General features: G+C 46.5%; 1 protein-coding gene and 1 pseudogene across 4 annotated transcripts in view; both read right to left on the bottom strand.

Annotated features, from left to right (window-relative positions):
* Positions 1 to 17,001, bottom strand: part of LOC148033123 (Rhodanese/Cell cycle control phosphatase superfamily protein) — a 70,306-nt gene that overhangs the window by 11,492 nt on the left and 41,813 nt on the right. The window lies entirely within an intron of this gene.
* LOC148033124 (uncharacterized) lies at positions 4,227 to 6,739 on the bottom strand (annotated as a pseudogene).

A 17,001-nucleotide genomic window follows, 5' to 3' on the forward strand; every position in this document is an offset into this window, starting at 1 on the left:
AGAGTTTGTAACAGCCATCAAGGGACTGTTTTTGTTGTATTTACAGCAGCCCTTTCATGTTGTACTGCATCTTCCACTACATGTAGCAAACCACCATCAATACCTTGCTATTCAAGTGCATATGGTTCAACAACAGCTCACTATATTATGTTTGTCTGTCCATTTACAGCAAGCACGAACTCCAAAGAAAGTGGTAAGAGTCCCTCGAAGACATCACCAATGTCATGGGTGGTTGGCATTTGAATCTAATCATGTAAAAATGAAGCATTTTCAACAAATATGACATCCCTATTGACAAAAACTTTATCATCAATGTCATGGGTAGCTGGCATTTGAATCTGATCATGTAAAAATGAAGCATTTTCAGCAAATATGACATCCCTCTTGACAAAAACTTTCTTTGTGCTTGGGTCATAAAAGCAAAAGCCCTTGCTTTCCGTAATGAATATGCATTTTACAGCCTTGTCATCAAGCTTCCCACCAAGCTCTTTTGGAACATGTGCATAGGCTATGCAAGCAAACACCCGAAAGTAGTCAACCTTGGGTTTCTTGCCATGCCAAGCTTCAAACGGGGTGATCGTCTTTAGTGCCTTAGTGGGTGCACAATTCAACACATGATTTGCACATTGAAACCCTTCTAACCAAAATTTATGAGGTAGCCCCTTGCTTTTGAGCATACGACGAGTCATCTCCATAAGAGTGGAATTCTTCCTTTCACTAACACCTTTCTGCTGAGGAGTCATTCTAACAATGGCTTGATGTGTAATGACATGATCAAGCAAATGTGTCTCAAAAACACGAGACGTGTACCCCCCACCCCCCCCCCCCCCCGATCCGTGTGAAGTGTTTGCACTTTCAAGCTAGTTTCAGCCTCAAGCTTTGCAACAAGATGTTTAAAATGCATAAACACATAAGTTTGCTTTCAGCCCATACACCCATGTATACCAAGATTAGTAATCAATAAATGTAACAAAGTAAAGATGACCTCCAAGTGCACATGTCCTCATGAGACCACAAACATCAGAGTGAATAAGCTGCAAATTCTAGAAAATACACACAGCACCATCCTTTTTTAAGGCAAATCTATGCATCTTGCCCAAAATACTGTGAGAGTGCGCTGCAGAAGAGGGAACACGAACACGGAGGGAGAGAGAGAGAGAAAGCAGAAAATAAGGAAGAGAAATCTGCACTAACTGAAATGAATGCTGAATACAAACGGGAAGGCGGAAGGAGACTGATTAGTCCCTGCACGCAGCCCACAGCATCAGTGAGGACACCAGATCAGGCTGATGATGATGGCAGCACCACCACGGGGAAGAAGGAGTGTCGGAATCTGCAAGAAGACAAGTGATCAAGTGGGGAGGGGGGCTACCTATAAATAGGCAAAAGAACAAACCCCAACCCTAACCCTAAAATGGGCGCAAACCCTAAAAATGCCCTAAAATGGACGCCCCACATCAGTAACCAAAAAAGTGGCCGGGCAGCCAATGGCTGCCCACTAAAAGAGGCCAAAAAGAAATGCACATCCTAAGACAGCCAATCGAGAGTGACTAGCCTCCCCCATCATAACACATGACAGACATGTCAGAGCTCCTAATGTCCTCATCTGGCTCAGACTGAGGCTCACAGGCAGGAGATGACAAGGCATGACAAACATGACTGCTAACACCCCCTCTCAGATCCTGGATGTGGCTGAAGGCCGAAGAAGAAATAGATCCTGGGGTGGCAAGAGGAATGCCAATGTCGATGAAGTCTGTCGATGTAGACTGCCGCCGCTGAAGGAGCTCCTCACGATCCTGGGAATCCCCCTCTAAAACACTAGGGGCCAAGGAATCCACAACCGCATCACCGAGATCGTCCCCCTCTGAAAGGGATGGTGGGTACGAGGGAACCACCGGAGGAGAAGGTGGGGGATGGGAAGGAACCTGTGGAATAGAAGGTGCACAAGCGGGAATGGGTGTAGCAATAGACTGCCGCGGAGGACCCTGCATCAAAGAAGGGGAATGGAGCCTGTAAAGCCCACTCTCCTGCCAACCTGTAGATAAGACAGCTCCTGTAAAAGAATCCTCAATAACAACGGCATGCTCGGTGAAGATCACTCGTGTGCCAAGCCTCGTAAGGCCATAAACTGAGAGGAGGGGAAGGCCCAAATCCGGAACACGTAGGGCCTATGAAAAGGAGCTCAAAGGTCGGTCGGTAAACAAAGGCAATGTGCCAACGCCACTAATAGGCACCGATAAAATGTCACCAACAGTTGACTGAACCCTCTGATGGACGGAGATCCTGTAACAAATCACCTCGGGGAATCATATGACTCGAAGCACCACTGTCCACTAACCAAGGCTGCACAGAAGACACTGCAGCCACGGAAGAAGAATCCTCCTCCAAAGCATGGATATGAAGGAACACTGATTCATGGGTAACAGCTGGTGTAGAGGTAGAAGAAGGCTCCGATGTAGATCCACCCTTCGCTCCCGGACGAAGGTGAGGGTACTTCTTCCAGCATTTCTCCTCGGGATGTGTCCCTTTCCCACAGTGTGAGCACTTTGGTCTCTCTGAAGCTAAGTCAGAACCTGAAGAACTATCCTTCTGCTTAGCCTTTGACTTCTTCTTCTTCTTCTGTCCTCCCGAACCTGCAACAAAGGCTCTAGTGGAGTCGAATCCACTAGCAGTGACCTCTCTAAGTCGCTCGTCATGCTCCAAGACAAGCGGGGATAGCTCCTCCCATAGAAGCTGGGCACGAGTCCTCGAAGTAAGAAGGCTAGTGTAGAAGACATCAAACTGAGGCGATGGCAGCTAGGTCAAGAGAATCATAGCCATGTCTTCAGAAGATATTGTCCGGCCGAGGGATGCAAGCTCATCCCTCATATCCTATAATCTGTTGATGTGGTCCTTCACGGAAGGACTATCATCAATAGCGAGCATCCGCAACTTCTTTTCGAGAGATATCCGATGGGCAAATGTCTTCTATTGATAGAGAGACACGAGCTTTCTCCACACGTCTGCTGCAGTCTTCAACCTGTGAACATGAACAAGGACAGAATCCTGCAAACTCAGAAAGAGGAAAGATCTGGCTCTAGAATTGAGTTGATCCCATAAGGCTGCACGATCCATAGATGTCCCATCTGCGGGATCCACCTTAGGCCGGGGAATGGGAACAGAAACAAGCTCCCAAAGATCGAAGGAGTCCAAGATACACTCCACCTTGCAAGACCATAGAGAAAAGTTGGAGCCATCCAACCGGTCCTCTTTGGGCAGCTGAGGAAGTACGTGTACCTGTACACGGGGTACCAAAGGCTGCATCTTCGGCCCACTGGAAGGGGCTTGCCGAGATACATAAATAGAAGAGGGACGGGAAAGAGGAATAGACTCCGAACGATGGTCCTCGTGATAGAAATCACGCCTCCGTTCAGATGAGTGTCGAGACAAAAGCTCGTCATCTGAGCCATCAAAGCCCGTAAACTGATGAGACATCTTCCAATCTGCAAAACACCAAACACCAAAGAAAACTTTGCAGATGCCGAAGAATGACCAGCAGTCTGATCACCAATCACCAAAATGCAAGCTGGGGAGGCCTACAGACACCTGGAGCTGCAAAATGCAAGATTGTCTGATGAATAGCACCAAGATAGAAGCCGCCAGCACCAAAACGCAGCCTGGGAGTAGGTCGCCAGCAAAAGAAGAGCCGCCTGGAGATGGAACGACAACCAGATCAGCAAAACGCAAACTGGAGGAATGTCACCTAGCTGTAGGAGTGGCCGCCCTGACTGAAAACGCAAGCAGGAAGTGGTGGTTGATGACGTGGCAGCCTCTGGAGGGGGTGCTTGCAGCAAACGTAAGGATTGTGACCTCCTGGAAGGGCCGCCTTGACTGTTGGGGATGAGGCCAGTAGCAAACGCAAAGTTATGGGTGTTCTCCTGCGTAAATCTCAGCTCTGTGTACTCTCCTTCGGCTTTGATACCATATGAGAGTGCGCTGCGGAATAGGGAATACGAACACAGAGGGAGAAAAAAAGAAGAAAGAAAGTTATATTAACGTCTACAACAGGCCAAGTTGGCCTATGAGACCAAAATGTTGCATACAAAATGTCTGGGAGATTTCAAAAAGTCCAAGTGAAGCTAACGTTTATGCTATATTGAACTAAATTGAGTAGGTACAAAATGATATCTAGACTAGATACAATCTAGAGGTACTCCCAGTGCGGTGTGGAACTCCTCCTGGAGTGTTCATCCTAGGATGTCCCGCATGGGTTGGTCTAACATGGAGAGACTAAAGCGGCGGGGCAAGGCCCTCCGATGGCGACGTAGTATCCCTTGTATCTTCGACATGTGTCTTCTGCGGGGACGGGGGCCGGCGGGGCGTGGGCGCCGGGGACGGGGGACGGCGGGGCGTGGGCGCCGGGCTTTGCCTCTCGCTATGGCTATTTCTAAGGTGGTCCCTTGGGGTCGGGAGGCCGGTTGGACTCGTGGGGGCTCGGTGGTGGGGTGGGTAGCTAGTATTTGGTAGAATTCGTTGAGTGTGCGTTGGTTGGTGGCTCCTTGTCTTTGCTCCGTGGTTCGTAGGAGGTGGTCTCTGTGGCGTCGTATTTCCAGTAGAACGATCCCCAAGCATCTCTGGTCTTTGAATTCCATCACCTTGGAGAGTGGTCCAAATCCTTCGCTGAATAGGCAGTGGAAGCGTCCCCGGATTTCGTAGTATACTGGGCATCTACAGATATAGTGTTCCTCTGTCTCTCGCTCGAGATGGCAGAGCTGACAGATTCGGTCTTCTGGGGGGAGGGGGTTGGCCCCGTATCTGCCCGTTTCGACCCGTAGTTGGTGTGAGGACATGCGGATCTGTCCAAGGCACTTCTGACCCCGTGAGACAGGTGTGTGTCCATGTAGCTTGGACGGGTTATGAAGCCATCTGGGGAGATGTGCAAGAAGTGCTCTCGGTAGAAAGCCTTCTTGGTTCCTAGTTCCGACGTGGGGGTCACCCATGTCCTGGCTTTGTCTGTTTGGATGATATCCATTCTGATGATGCGATTCACCTCCTCTCGACTGAGCTCCAGGTGTGGGCAGTCTAGGCTGTATTGTAGTGGGGGGAGGTGGTCCATGTGCAGGCCATGGAGCCGTAGCCAAGTCTCTGTTCGGGCATACCAGCACTCAGTGTCCCCTTGTGTTGCTAGCTGTTTGGATGACTCCAGGGCGAGTCTGGGGTACCGCTGCCGGGGCAGGTCCCATATTCGGTGCAAAAAGGTCACAGTCTGGAAGAGGGCCTCAGCCACGAGGGGCGGTGCCCCCAGCTCTGCGCGGATGACCTCGTGTGGTACGAAGGGCTTGCTTCGGATCATCCGTGAGATCATAAGTATTAAGGGTCTCTCCATCTGCTCCCATCCCTCATAGGTGGCCTCCTCCTTAGGCATTGGCTGGTCCTGTGGGGCCCTCCGCGTGTGGTAGAGACTGGACCCCCATATGGGAGCCCCGTACAGGAGGGCTGGTGTGACCAAGGTGTCAAAAAGCCAAAGCTTTGTCCGGGGTTCCTGGAACTGTATGCGGGCACATTGATTCTCCATTGACCCGAGGGCTGCATAGCCTCGGGTTGATCTATCTTCTGCTGCTTTTCTCAGGGTAAATCTCGGTCCAGAGAATGTAGTCCCCAGATAGACGTATCTTTGGATTACGTCCACAGTCTCTCCGCCATATGTGAAGGGGGGTACTGACCGTCGGAGCCATTGGGTTGACGTGTTGAACACCATGACCTTGGTTTTCCCCAGGTTCACCGTTAGGTCTTTGTCTTGGCAGAAGGTCTGTAGTGCGTCTAGTTGGCGTTGTAGCCCTTCGGGTATGCTGGAGATGAGGACTATGTCGTCCGCATATAGTAAGATGGGTATCAGTGTCCCTCCCAAGCTCGATCCCTCCTCGCCCAATCTATCTATGTACTCTGAGATCTCATCAATGTAGAGGCCAAATAGGGTGGGTGAGAGTGGGCATCCCTGCTTGACTCTGATGGTGCTGGTTATCTCCTTTGACAGCCCTCCTGGTGCCCTGACTCGGCCCGTTACCGATTCGTATAGTGCTAGTATCCCCCATCGCATTTCAATTGGGACCTCCAGTTCCTGTAGTCTCTGCGTGAGCCTCGCTCGTGGGACTGTCAAAGGCCTTGCGGAAGTCGACAAAGCAGCAGTACACGCATCTTCCATGTGCTCTGCCATCCTCTATGATGGCTCTCAGTGTGAGGATATGGTCAAGGGTGCAGAAACCCCTCCTAAACCGTGCTTGTCCTGCCACCCGATGTTGGTGTTGCTCTACCCACTTGCTCAGCTCGTGGTCCAGTATGGATCCATAGAGCTTGGCTAGTACATGGCCAACCATGACTGTTCGGTAGTTCGTGGGAACCATGGGGTCTCCGGTCTTCAGGATAGGTATTATGGTGTTGGCTAACCAGCTGGCAGGGAAGCCTTCGCATAGGGCTCTGTTGAACATGTGTGCTAAGAGAGGTGCCAATATGTCTCTAGCATGGGTCAAATGCTCTGCTACCAAGCCTTCGTGGTCTTGGGCACGGCCATTTTGGAGTCTATCAATGGCGTCCCGAACCCGCCCCGTGCTGAAGAATTTGGATGATCTGGGTCTGCTCCCCTGGGGGCCGAGGTAGCTGGGGCTGCTTGGGTACTTGGTATAGTGAGGTTGCATATGCGTGCCAAGTGTCCGGGGAGGTGATGGGCATCTGGGCTCGAGGTTCCTGAAACGCCTTCCATGCCTCTCTGTTGTCATGTCCTAAGAATAGCTGGTAGAATTCGTGTTCCACTTTGGAGAGGTAGGCTCATTTCTTCCGTCGCACTAGACGACGGAAGATCAAGCGTGCCTATTTATGCGTGTGTACTCCCCGTGCTTCGTCCTGTTGAAGACGGAGCCAGGTTTCCCTGCACTCTGCGTCGTACCAGCTATTTTGTGGGGCGTTCTTGTTCGGAGGGGTGGAGTGGGGGAAGTATTCGGCAGCCGAGGTGTGTAGTGTCCCCGCCAACTATGTTGTGACCTCCTCCAGGGGTGCATGGGGGTCCATTTCCTACAGGCTCCAGTAGAGATGGTCGGAGTATGCGCTCGCAGTTAGCCTGGTAAAGTGGTACCTGGGGAATCTTTTTTTTTTTTGGGGGGGGGGGGGGGGGTTGCTTGCTGGGGGGGTTAGGTCATACCTGCAAGTTATGTCAAATTGCAGGTAGGCATGATCGACAGCCACTGCGAGTGGGTGAGGTGATATTTTAAAGGACTGGATGTCGGGGATAAGTGATAGAGGACCGAGGATATAGTCCACTATGCTTGCTCCCAGTTTCTGTGTGGGTGCTCCATGTGCCCCCCGTCCGATGCAATTGGCCGCGTGCTTGTGTGGGAAGCATGTGAGGGCCTCCGACCCAGGCCATCTATCGAGACCATTGAGGATGGCTAGTCCGTGTGCCCCCCTAATGCCAATAGGTGTTCACCATATTCGGTGCATTCAGCTATGTCCTGTGATGCCCGGTTGAGTCCTATCTCCTCCGGTGTGATCTCTTTGTACATGTGGTCTTCGCTCTCGAAGAAGGGGGTCTACCTCTGTGCTGTGCGTGCGTTGAAGTCTCCGGCCAACATGACATCCCCCAAGCTGGAGTAGTGCATGATATCCTCGTACAGTGGTAGATATGGTGACTCGCCCTTCAATGATGCGTATGGGGAGTGTGCTGGTGGGAATAGCACACCGCCATGTATATGTCTCGAGGGCGATCTGTGTGTATCCGAATCCACATGAACCGGGCTTCCTCATCCATCTATATCCCCTCACTTCTGGTAAGTAGGTGCCTGGGCTTTGGTGGGTTTCTATGTAGAGGACGATGTCCTTGCCGGTGAAGGTCTCCTGGAATAATCCTGCATTTGTTTTCATAGCTCCGTTGCAGTTCCACATTGCAAACCTCAAGTGGGTCTCATAGGCCACGCCCCGTCATTGGCGTTTATCTGTGATGATGACCAACCATCTCTGTATACTGCCCATTTTTCCGCTTTGCGAGCCTCCAGGATTTGTGGCATGCATTCTTTACAGTGTGCCACCTGTGCGGGTGTGAGGTCATCCTCCAAGTAGACTTTTTCCCCCCTTTTAGAGCTGTCCTTTTGGAGAGGAAGGCTCGTCTGGATTCTAAGTTGGCAAATTTGAGGATAAGAGGCCTTCCCTTGGTGAGGTCTTTCCCTACGCGCCATGCATTCTCCACTATTTAAGGGTCCGCTACTCCCAGCTTTTCACATATCTGTTTGGCGTCTGCCAGGGGGCTATCCCCTTCCTTCCATCCGACTACCCGGATGTGGAGCGCTCTAAGCTTTCTCCTTTTCTCCTCCTCCAGTACTGCATTCACAAACTCTTCCTTCTTTGTTAGTAACTTCTTGGCTACCTCAATCCATTTGGAGTTCTCGGCCACTTCGGCTTGTGCTTGTTTCACTTTTGTTACTTGTGTCTTCAACTCGTTGATCTCGGTTTGCACCTTGGTGGCGTTGTTTCGGTGATTTCTCCTTCCTCTTTCTTAAGTAGGTCCAGCTGGTTTCTATATTCATCGAGCTCGTGCCTCAGTTCTTCGATCACCCTGTTTCTCTCCTGGAGGGACGTTTCAATGTCCACCTTCTAGGAAGTGAAGTGTGATGCGATCTCAGCGTAGATTTCGTTCTTCCAGTCTTGCACTTTCGTGCTTATTTTCTCCTTGATTTGGTGTGCAGTTTCCGCGCACATTGCTGCCATGATTTCCTTGATGTTGCTAATGTCTTGGTCAAAGAAAGAGAAAGCGGAAAATAAGGAAGAGAAATCTGCACTGACTGAAATGAATGCTGAATACAAACAGAAAGGCGGAAGGAGACTGATCAGTCCCTGCATGCAGCCCACAGCATCAATGAGGGCACCAGATCAGGCTGATGATGATGGCAGCACCACCACGGGGAAGGAGGAGTGTCGGAATCTGCAAGAAGGCAAGTGATCAAGTGGGGAGGGGGGCTGCCTATAAATAGGCAAAAGAACAAACCCTAACCCTAACCCTAAAATGGGCGCAAACCCTAAAAATGCCCTAAAATGGGCGCCCCACATCAGTGACCAAAAAAGTGGCCGGGCAGCCAGTAGCTGCCCATTAAAAGAGGCCAAAAAGAAATGCACATCTTAAGACAGCTAGTCGAGAGTGACTAGCCTCCCCTATCATAACACATGACAGACATGTCAGAGCTCCTAATGTCCTCATCTGACTCAGACTGAGGCTCACGGGCAGGAGATGACAAGGCATGACAAACATGACTGCTAACAAATATATCCCTCACATGCATGAGGAGGTGGAGTCTCCACTGGAGACAATGCATATACCATATGACATGTCACGAGGACGTGAAAATTTGATGCTTTGCTTATGTTTAATTGACATTTGATTAAAGAATTAATCAAATGTGTAATTAAAAGATGCACATGTGTTGCACGTGTGAGGTGCAAGTTACTTTCTCATAGTTGAAGACCGAAGGACCCTATGAAAAAGATGGGTGTCAAAGGCAAAAGTTGTAACACGTTACACTTGTTAGATTCTAGGTGAATTTTGGTGTCAGTTTGCCCCTAGGACCATTAATTGGCCATTAAGTGTCAGTGGTGACACTAGGGACTAGGCATTAATTAATGGATCAATGCTTGTCCAAGGGTCAATTAATGCATGGGACCACTTTGGGTTGCAAATGGCCTAGCCAATTAATTTTTGGATGGGCAAGGTCAATTTTTTGGGCATAGATTAAGGGCTAAATGAATTTTCAGAATTAATTAATTCTGAAAATTAATTAAATGGCTGGAAATTGCTGAAAATGGATTAAGAAAGCTGCCACTTGGCAAAACTTTCCCATGCAAGTGGGGGAAAGGCTAAATAGGACTGAAGGGAGAGGGAAATCTCGTTTTTTCATTTTGGAGCTGTTGAAAAGAGGTATTGGACTGTTGCTGCCAGCTTTTGGGGCCAATTTCCAACCATTGGAGACCATTTTGGTGATGGAGATTGCATATTCTTGACCTTGGGAAGCTAATAATTGTTGTTGATGCACTTTCTCCTGAAGATCACAGTCTCTGATGCTCCTATTGTTGTTGGTGCATCCCTTTAGGGCTGGTACAGCAGGGAAGCAGCTGATTTTGATCAGTTCTTCGCGACAAATCTCAAAATTTTCTCTCTCTACGGCATTCTCTCATCTCCTTCAGTCTATGCTCAGCCATTCTCAGCAATTCTCAGCCATTCGGAGGAGATCTCAGCCATTATTGGTGGGCTGATCTGTAATTTCTGCAATAAACCCTAATTCACAACAGAAATTAGGGTTTAGCAGCCACCTTGGGATCCGTACCAGAGATTGAAGGCTCAAGGGACAGAAATCAACAGCTAATAATTGAAGATTATCAAGGGATTTCAGGAGCGAGCCCATCCCGAATTGATTTGGGGCAGCATTTGGCTAGCCAAGGGTCAAATTGGAGAAGAAGACCTGGGTGAAACAAGGGGCAAATGACCTAAAAGGCTTGCTGGACATTTATGACAGCAAGAGCAATTGGTTAGCAAGAGGAGATTGAAGAATCTCAAGTTGTACTCCTTCCAATTGAATGAAAGCTAAAGAAATACCACAAGGTGCGCCAATTTTGGGGCCAACATGGTGTCTACTATCCAAGAATGTTATGGTAAAGTGTGTATTTCATTCTATGTGCATTTATTTATTGCTGTAATTAACTCTTAAATCAGGTTATCACCACCCATTCCAAGAAGGAAGGCTAGTTTCATGACACCTCTAAAGGGTCATCAAACTCCCAAAACTCATATGTCCATAGCCGGCATGCTATAGTTCTGCATTCTACATAGCGGGCGATAGAGTAGTGACTACCAGAACGTCATGAGACTGTGCACCATAGGTATCCAATAAAAACAAACCCTTATATAGGGTCCCAAACAACCTAAGTGCATAATCCATCCCCCGCGCCGTTTGGATTGGCCAAAAGAATAGGTTCTCATTAATCGATTATGTGTGATAAGTCATCGGATGTCATCCAGGTATCCTAGTCCATTAAGGTCAAGGTCGAGGTCAAGGTCATTCTCATTCGAGCCCGTACCTACCATGGTAGCTATCTCCTAACCCACTAGTATTTCTATGAGGTTGACTAGACCAGCTAAAGATGTGTCTCTAATCTTGTATAGTCCTTAGTTTGCTCAGTGGTCTGATGGTTCTATCCTTCCTAGATCTTTGGCTCTGGTGTATTGGGCCACTCGTCTAGTTTCTAAGGGTATACTTTTGTTGGTGGGTTTGTTTCTTAGTTTAATCTCCTTTAGTATGTTCCTCATTAATCCAATCAATTTGTAAATGTGCACACTTATACGCTTGAGCGGTGTGACTCAACGTGAACTATGTGAAATCAAGCTTTTTAGTTTTCACATACGCTTAAGTGTCTATGATGTAGGGTGCAACCTTTAATAAATTCAATTATATCCAATCAATTTCATGCACTTGTAGCTCTTTCGCGTGAATCATGATTACTCCTAACTGTCGATTTTGGGTCCCTCACGAGTTGTGATTAGGTGGCCTGATGGGTGATCAAACTGGGCGGTCAAATTGAGTCGCTACCAAGGGATAAGCAGCCCGCTGGTCGGTAATTTCTATCACTCTTGGACTATTAGGTTAAGGTTCTAGTGATAATCAGCTCTATAGTCTCATCTGCAAGTCTGAGGTCCACCAACTTGGATTACTAGGCAGCTAGAAATTGGCCCTAATAAGTCTTGGAATGGCCAAAAATGGTTAAATTTTATGTTCTGCACAACTCGTCCACGTCCCAAATTCAATTGTCCAAGTGGGTTCTTTAAAGAAATGACCGTCTAAATAGTAAAACTCTGACTCACACAAGGGGTGCCCGTTCGAGTGTCCGATTGGGCCATTTGAGGCTTGCGCATTGGTCATCCGAGCCCAAAAAATGGTCTAAGTCCGAGTGGACTTGGGTTGCTCAGACGTCGGAGTCCAAGTGGAACCTTGTCTAAGTTGGATATCTGAGTGGACTAAAGATACTCAATCATTTGTCATCCTCAAAGATGACCTGAAAGCCATGCTTATTAAAAGCAAAGATAGACAACAAGTTCTTTGTAATGCTAGGCACAAACAAGACATCTACAAGCATGATGTCAGAACCATCTGCAATAGTAATAGTGATTGTCCCAATGCCATAAACATCATAACTACTGTTGTTCGCGCATGTAACACACTTCCCAACAGAGGCTGAATGCAAAGAGGAAAACAAACACTTCCTAGAAGTGATGTGCTTTGAAGCTCCACTATCAAAAATACCATGTTTGCTGTGTTTCAACAGCATTAAATTTTGAATCAGAAATTAAAGAATCATAACTGCAAGTTACAAATGCATGGTTCTCCTCCACAAAGTCAGTTGAAGAATCACCATCAGTAGATTTGTTGGCTGATGTCTCTTGGACAGCTAAACCGGAGTCCTTGTTTTTCTCTGTGGCTAATCTCTTACGATATTCATCAATATAGTGACCAGGCTTCTTGCAATAATGACATTTCCCCTTCTTTTTTGACTTTTCTATTTCTTGGACAAAATTATTTGATGGCTGTCCAGTATCAACCTTTTGCTGATTTTTTGCATTTTTCTTGACTTTTCCTTTGCCCTTAAACTTGGAAAGCATAGCCACATCCCCTTAATGCAATGCAACATTCTTCCAAGTTTGTTTCTCTTGCAACAAGAGTCCTTCCAACTCCACAACAGGTAGCTTGATCCATCAAGTTTGTCCTCCTGAGTTAGGACACCAAGGATATACTCTGATCATTAGCCCCCTGACGTGCGATGTTGTTAGTAATGAACAAAAATCTACAACCAAATACTTCTCTACTAAAGTACAGATTGTATTCCTCGGAGTACCAAAAATCCCCTCAAGATCATGCAACAAGTACCAAATTGCCACATAAATGTCAAAGTATGCCCAATTTGACCCAAATCAGCACTCACTCAACCAAGAAATAACAGCAATGCACTGTTGTACCAGACCAACCTCGTAATGCGTATCCTCAAAAGCATAAACTACAGCAACTTAATGCCAATTCTTACCAAAATTTACTAAATTTTCCCAAAATTTTCTGCTCAATCTGATTGTAACAATAACTAAATGCTACTATACCCCTTGTTTGCTTCCTTGAAATGTGTGTCAAACAAAAGCCCCAAATTTTTTTCTAAGATTTCAAAGAAATTCAAGAGATATGTACCTTACAGCTTGAATTTCTGTAGTAATGTCACCTTGAGGTGCATGCCAACAGCGAACAGCAGCTAGAATTTGCCTCATGACCTGTATTGGAGCCTCTAGGACAAAAAGCCCTAAATTTCTTGGACAAATATCAATAAAATTATGCAATGTTGGCGTTTCCAATGAAGATTCGCACATGGGACTACAAATCGGGCAAAAGCTCCAAAATTTTTGTCGAGAATACCAAAGAAATTGTGAAATTTCTTTAAATCCGTTAATTTAAATTTTGGGACCAAAATTTGACAAAAGCCCAAAATTTTAGGCAGCACAAGCTAAGATTTGGAAAAAGATGACCAAAATGGATGGGAAATTGCAGAAATTTTGAAAAAACTCCAAATCTAAAAATTAGGGTTTTTGCACTTTCTAGGGTTTGCAGAAAATCATAGGCAAGGTTGAGAATATGAGGAGCAGAGGTAAGAAAATAAGGGGCAAAGCTAAAAACAGTAGCAGTCCTCCAAAACGTAGCTCTTCAAGCCGCATACGGGACTGTGTGTAGGGTTGCACGTAAGCTGAAAACAGCAGCAACTCATCCTTCTGTTCCTTATACAGAGAGCTGGCTGACAACAACGAGACCTTAGGCGGGTCGGCACCAGCTGATAGTGGCTGAACTGAATTTACGCGTAGAACCTTGCTCTGATACCAAATGTTGGAAAATGACAGCCAGCTATGGAGGAGAGAAAAGAGAGACGATGAGAGTGTGCTGAAGCAAAAGAGTGTACTTATTGAGCTGAAAGAATGAGAATGAAAGGGTATAAGATAGGACTAAGATAGACCTAGCTATGACTCAACTAGAGTTAACTAACTCTAACTCTAATTGTGTTCACACTAAGAACTGAAAAAGAACTAAAGACTAAAATGTTGGGCACTACCCACAGAATTGGCAAATTCTAACACAAGTTACCCTTTTTCTGAACAAGTTACCAAGAAAATATTTCCATTTTGTGCAACACGTGATTTCACAGACTCAAATGCCCACATTTTATAAGTTTGAGTATCATTTGTTGCGTTACGCATGGCTGTTTGATCAATTTCATAACATGTCCTCAATAGAGGGGGTTCTAGTTGCATCTTCTTAGAGGGGGGCAACAAGGCAAGGGCACACAAAACTCCAATCAAAATCAAAATCACAATCACAACAAGGTTAGTAAATCCCAAGGAACCAATCAATCTACACTTATACCTAGATAGCAAAATGTACCTAAAAAGAATAGATATTATCAACATTGTCAAAAGGATGGTCATTATGGCGAAGAGCATCGATCTAAGAAAAGAGACACACAGCCAAAATCCAAGAATCGAACCCTCGCACCCCAATCGGGTAACCCCAACAAGGTAAGCACGATGATGGCAACCCTCAATAGGAGCAGTGGCGAGGCCAAACCCACACTACCACACCGATCAGTCATCACAATCAACGAACTACTCAACTCTACAAGGTTTGTTTGACTGGTCTGCACATCGTCTCTTTACAGACATTGGACTCATTAGGAGATATGCATGCAACGGCCCACTCATCACAACTGAGCACAGCAATACCTGTTTGGCTTATGGACAGTGAAGCTACCCATCACATGACTCCCAGAGCGGACATTTTTATTTTCCAAGCCCCTACAGCCGAGAGTGTTCGCGCAGGAAACAACTCCTCGATTAAGATTCAGACCCAAGGTTGCGTCAGTTTTTCCACTAACCTCGGTCTCGATCTTGCTTTGCTAGATGATGTCTACCATGTCCCCTAGCTTCGGGTGCACTTGTCCATTCAACAACGTTGCCAATTGGAGCAAGCAATTTTCTTCACTGTGATCATAGTTGAAGTCCTAGACTCTCACACTAGTTTAGTGATTGCTTGCGACAAGGCACAACCTAATTGCGTTTACCACATAACACACTTTCTTACCGAGCCGACTGCCGATGATTCGAAGTTTCATCACTTCGAGGCTTTGGCCACTACACAAGAGCCTACAAACTCTAAGCGTCTTTGACATTTTCGCTTAGGACATCTTGGCTACGACTCTCTTTATGAGCTGTCACGTCAGGGGATGGTTGAGAGTCTTTTACACCTAAAACTATCTCCAGAGGTTTGTAAAACATGTCAGCTAGGTAAGCAGTATCGTACACCCTTTCTTCAATAGTCTATCACTCATGCTGCAGAACCCCTTAAGCCCATTCATATAGATCTTTATGGTCCCACATCAACTATCATCTTAAATAGTGCACTGTACTTTTTAATTGTGGATGATTTTTCTAGATACATATGGGTGAACTTCCTCAAGCTCAAGTCTAATGCTTTTACTTATTTCAATACTAAGATATTGTTGGTTCATAACGAGACTAGTCATCATGTGGGTGCTATGAGAATGATTCTGGTAGCGAGTTTACCTTCCACGAGTTCTCTGAGTTTCTACAGAAAAAAGGCGTTGCAAGCCAACTCACCTCTACCAACTCCCCCGCATAGAATGGAGTCATAGAGCAAAGAAACCGGACAGTCTTGAATATGGCACACTCTATGTTGTTCGCAACAAAGCTTCTTGAGCGCCTTTGGGTCGAGATTGTTAACACTTCAATGTACATCTTCAATCGACGCCTGACTGTGGTGGACCCAAAAAAGACTCTATATGAGGCATTTTTTGGCTCTTGGTCTATTTTTTCTCACTCCACAGTTTTCGCTAGTTGTGCTTATACACACTTCTAATGACAAGATAAGAAAGCTCACCCCTCAAGCAAATCTCTAGATCTTTGTGGGCTATTCTTCTGAAGTGAAGCCTATCGTTTATTTGATCCTCGGACGAACGAGGTGATTGTTAGGAGGGATGTCATCTTTGATGAGAGGGACATTGCGCAAGCTTCTACACTAGACTCTTTGTCCTTACCTTTGCTCACACCATTTGAGATCGTGCCTCCTAAGCCGGGTCTACAACCCGCTCTTGACCTTCTAACATATATTTCAGTTTCTAGGCCGCCTCCGCACAACTCGTTACCTCACTAGTACCAACAACCCATGCAAAATTCAAGGATCCTTCCACCCAATTTCACTCCTTAGGGCCCTAGAAGATTTGCTTGGCTCGCTCTTCATGCTTCATATGTATCGTTGTTTATAGCCGATTATATTGTGTATTCTGAGTCGGACAGTTAGTAAGAGGCTCTCCAAGACTATTTGTGGCGTGAGACCATGGAGAAGGAACTCGATAGTATTAATCACAATGAAACTTAAACATTGGTGGATTATCCTCGTCACAAGCCAGTTATTGGAACGAAGTGGATTTTTAGAACCAAGCTAAAGGCTGATGGTACTTTAGACAAATGCAAGGCTCACCTTGTAGTGCAAGGTTTCAGGCAAAAGCATGGCATTGACTATGAAGAAACCTTCGCATCTACCACTCAGTTGATATCATTTCGCCTATTGATTGCACTCGCCACTCACCACGATTGGCTGATCTATCAAATGGACATCAAAAGCGCCTTTTTGAACAGTTATTTGGAGGAGAAAGTCTATGTGGAGCACCCTCTCAGCTTTCCTTCCATTGACCAACCTAACCAGGTATTTCACTTGCCGAAGGCTCTTTATGGGCTGAACCAAGCCTCAAGGTCTTGGTACCACAGGATAAACGAGTTCTTACGGGCTCGTGGATACCATTTTACACCCTATGATTCAAATCTATATGTGCACACCACTAATGCGGGGATCAGCTATATCTTGCTATATGTTGATGATCTACAACTCATTCGTT

The sequence above is a fragment of the Lygodium microphyllum genome, chromosome 7, assembly GCF_053477565.2.
Source record: "Lygodium microphyllum isolate KBCC chromosome 7, Lygodium_microphyllum_v1.1.10, whole genome shotgun sequence".
Taxonomy (NCBI): Eukaryota; Viridiplantae; Streptophyta; class Polypodiopsida; order Schizaeales; family Lygodiaceae; genus Lygodium; species Lygodium microphyllum.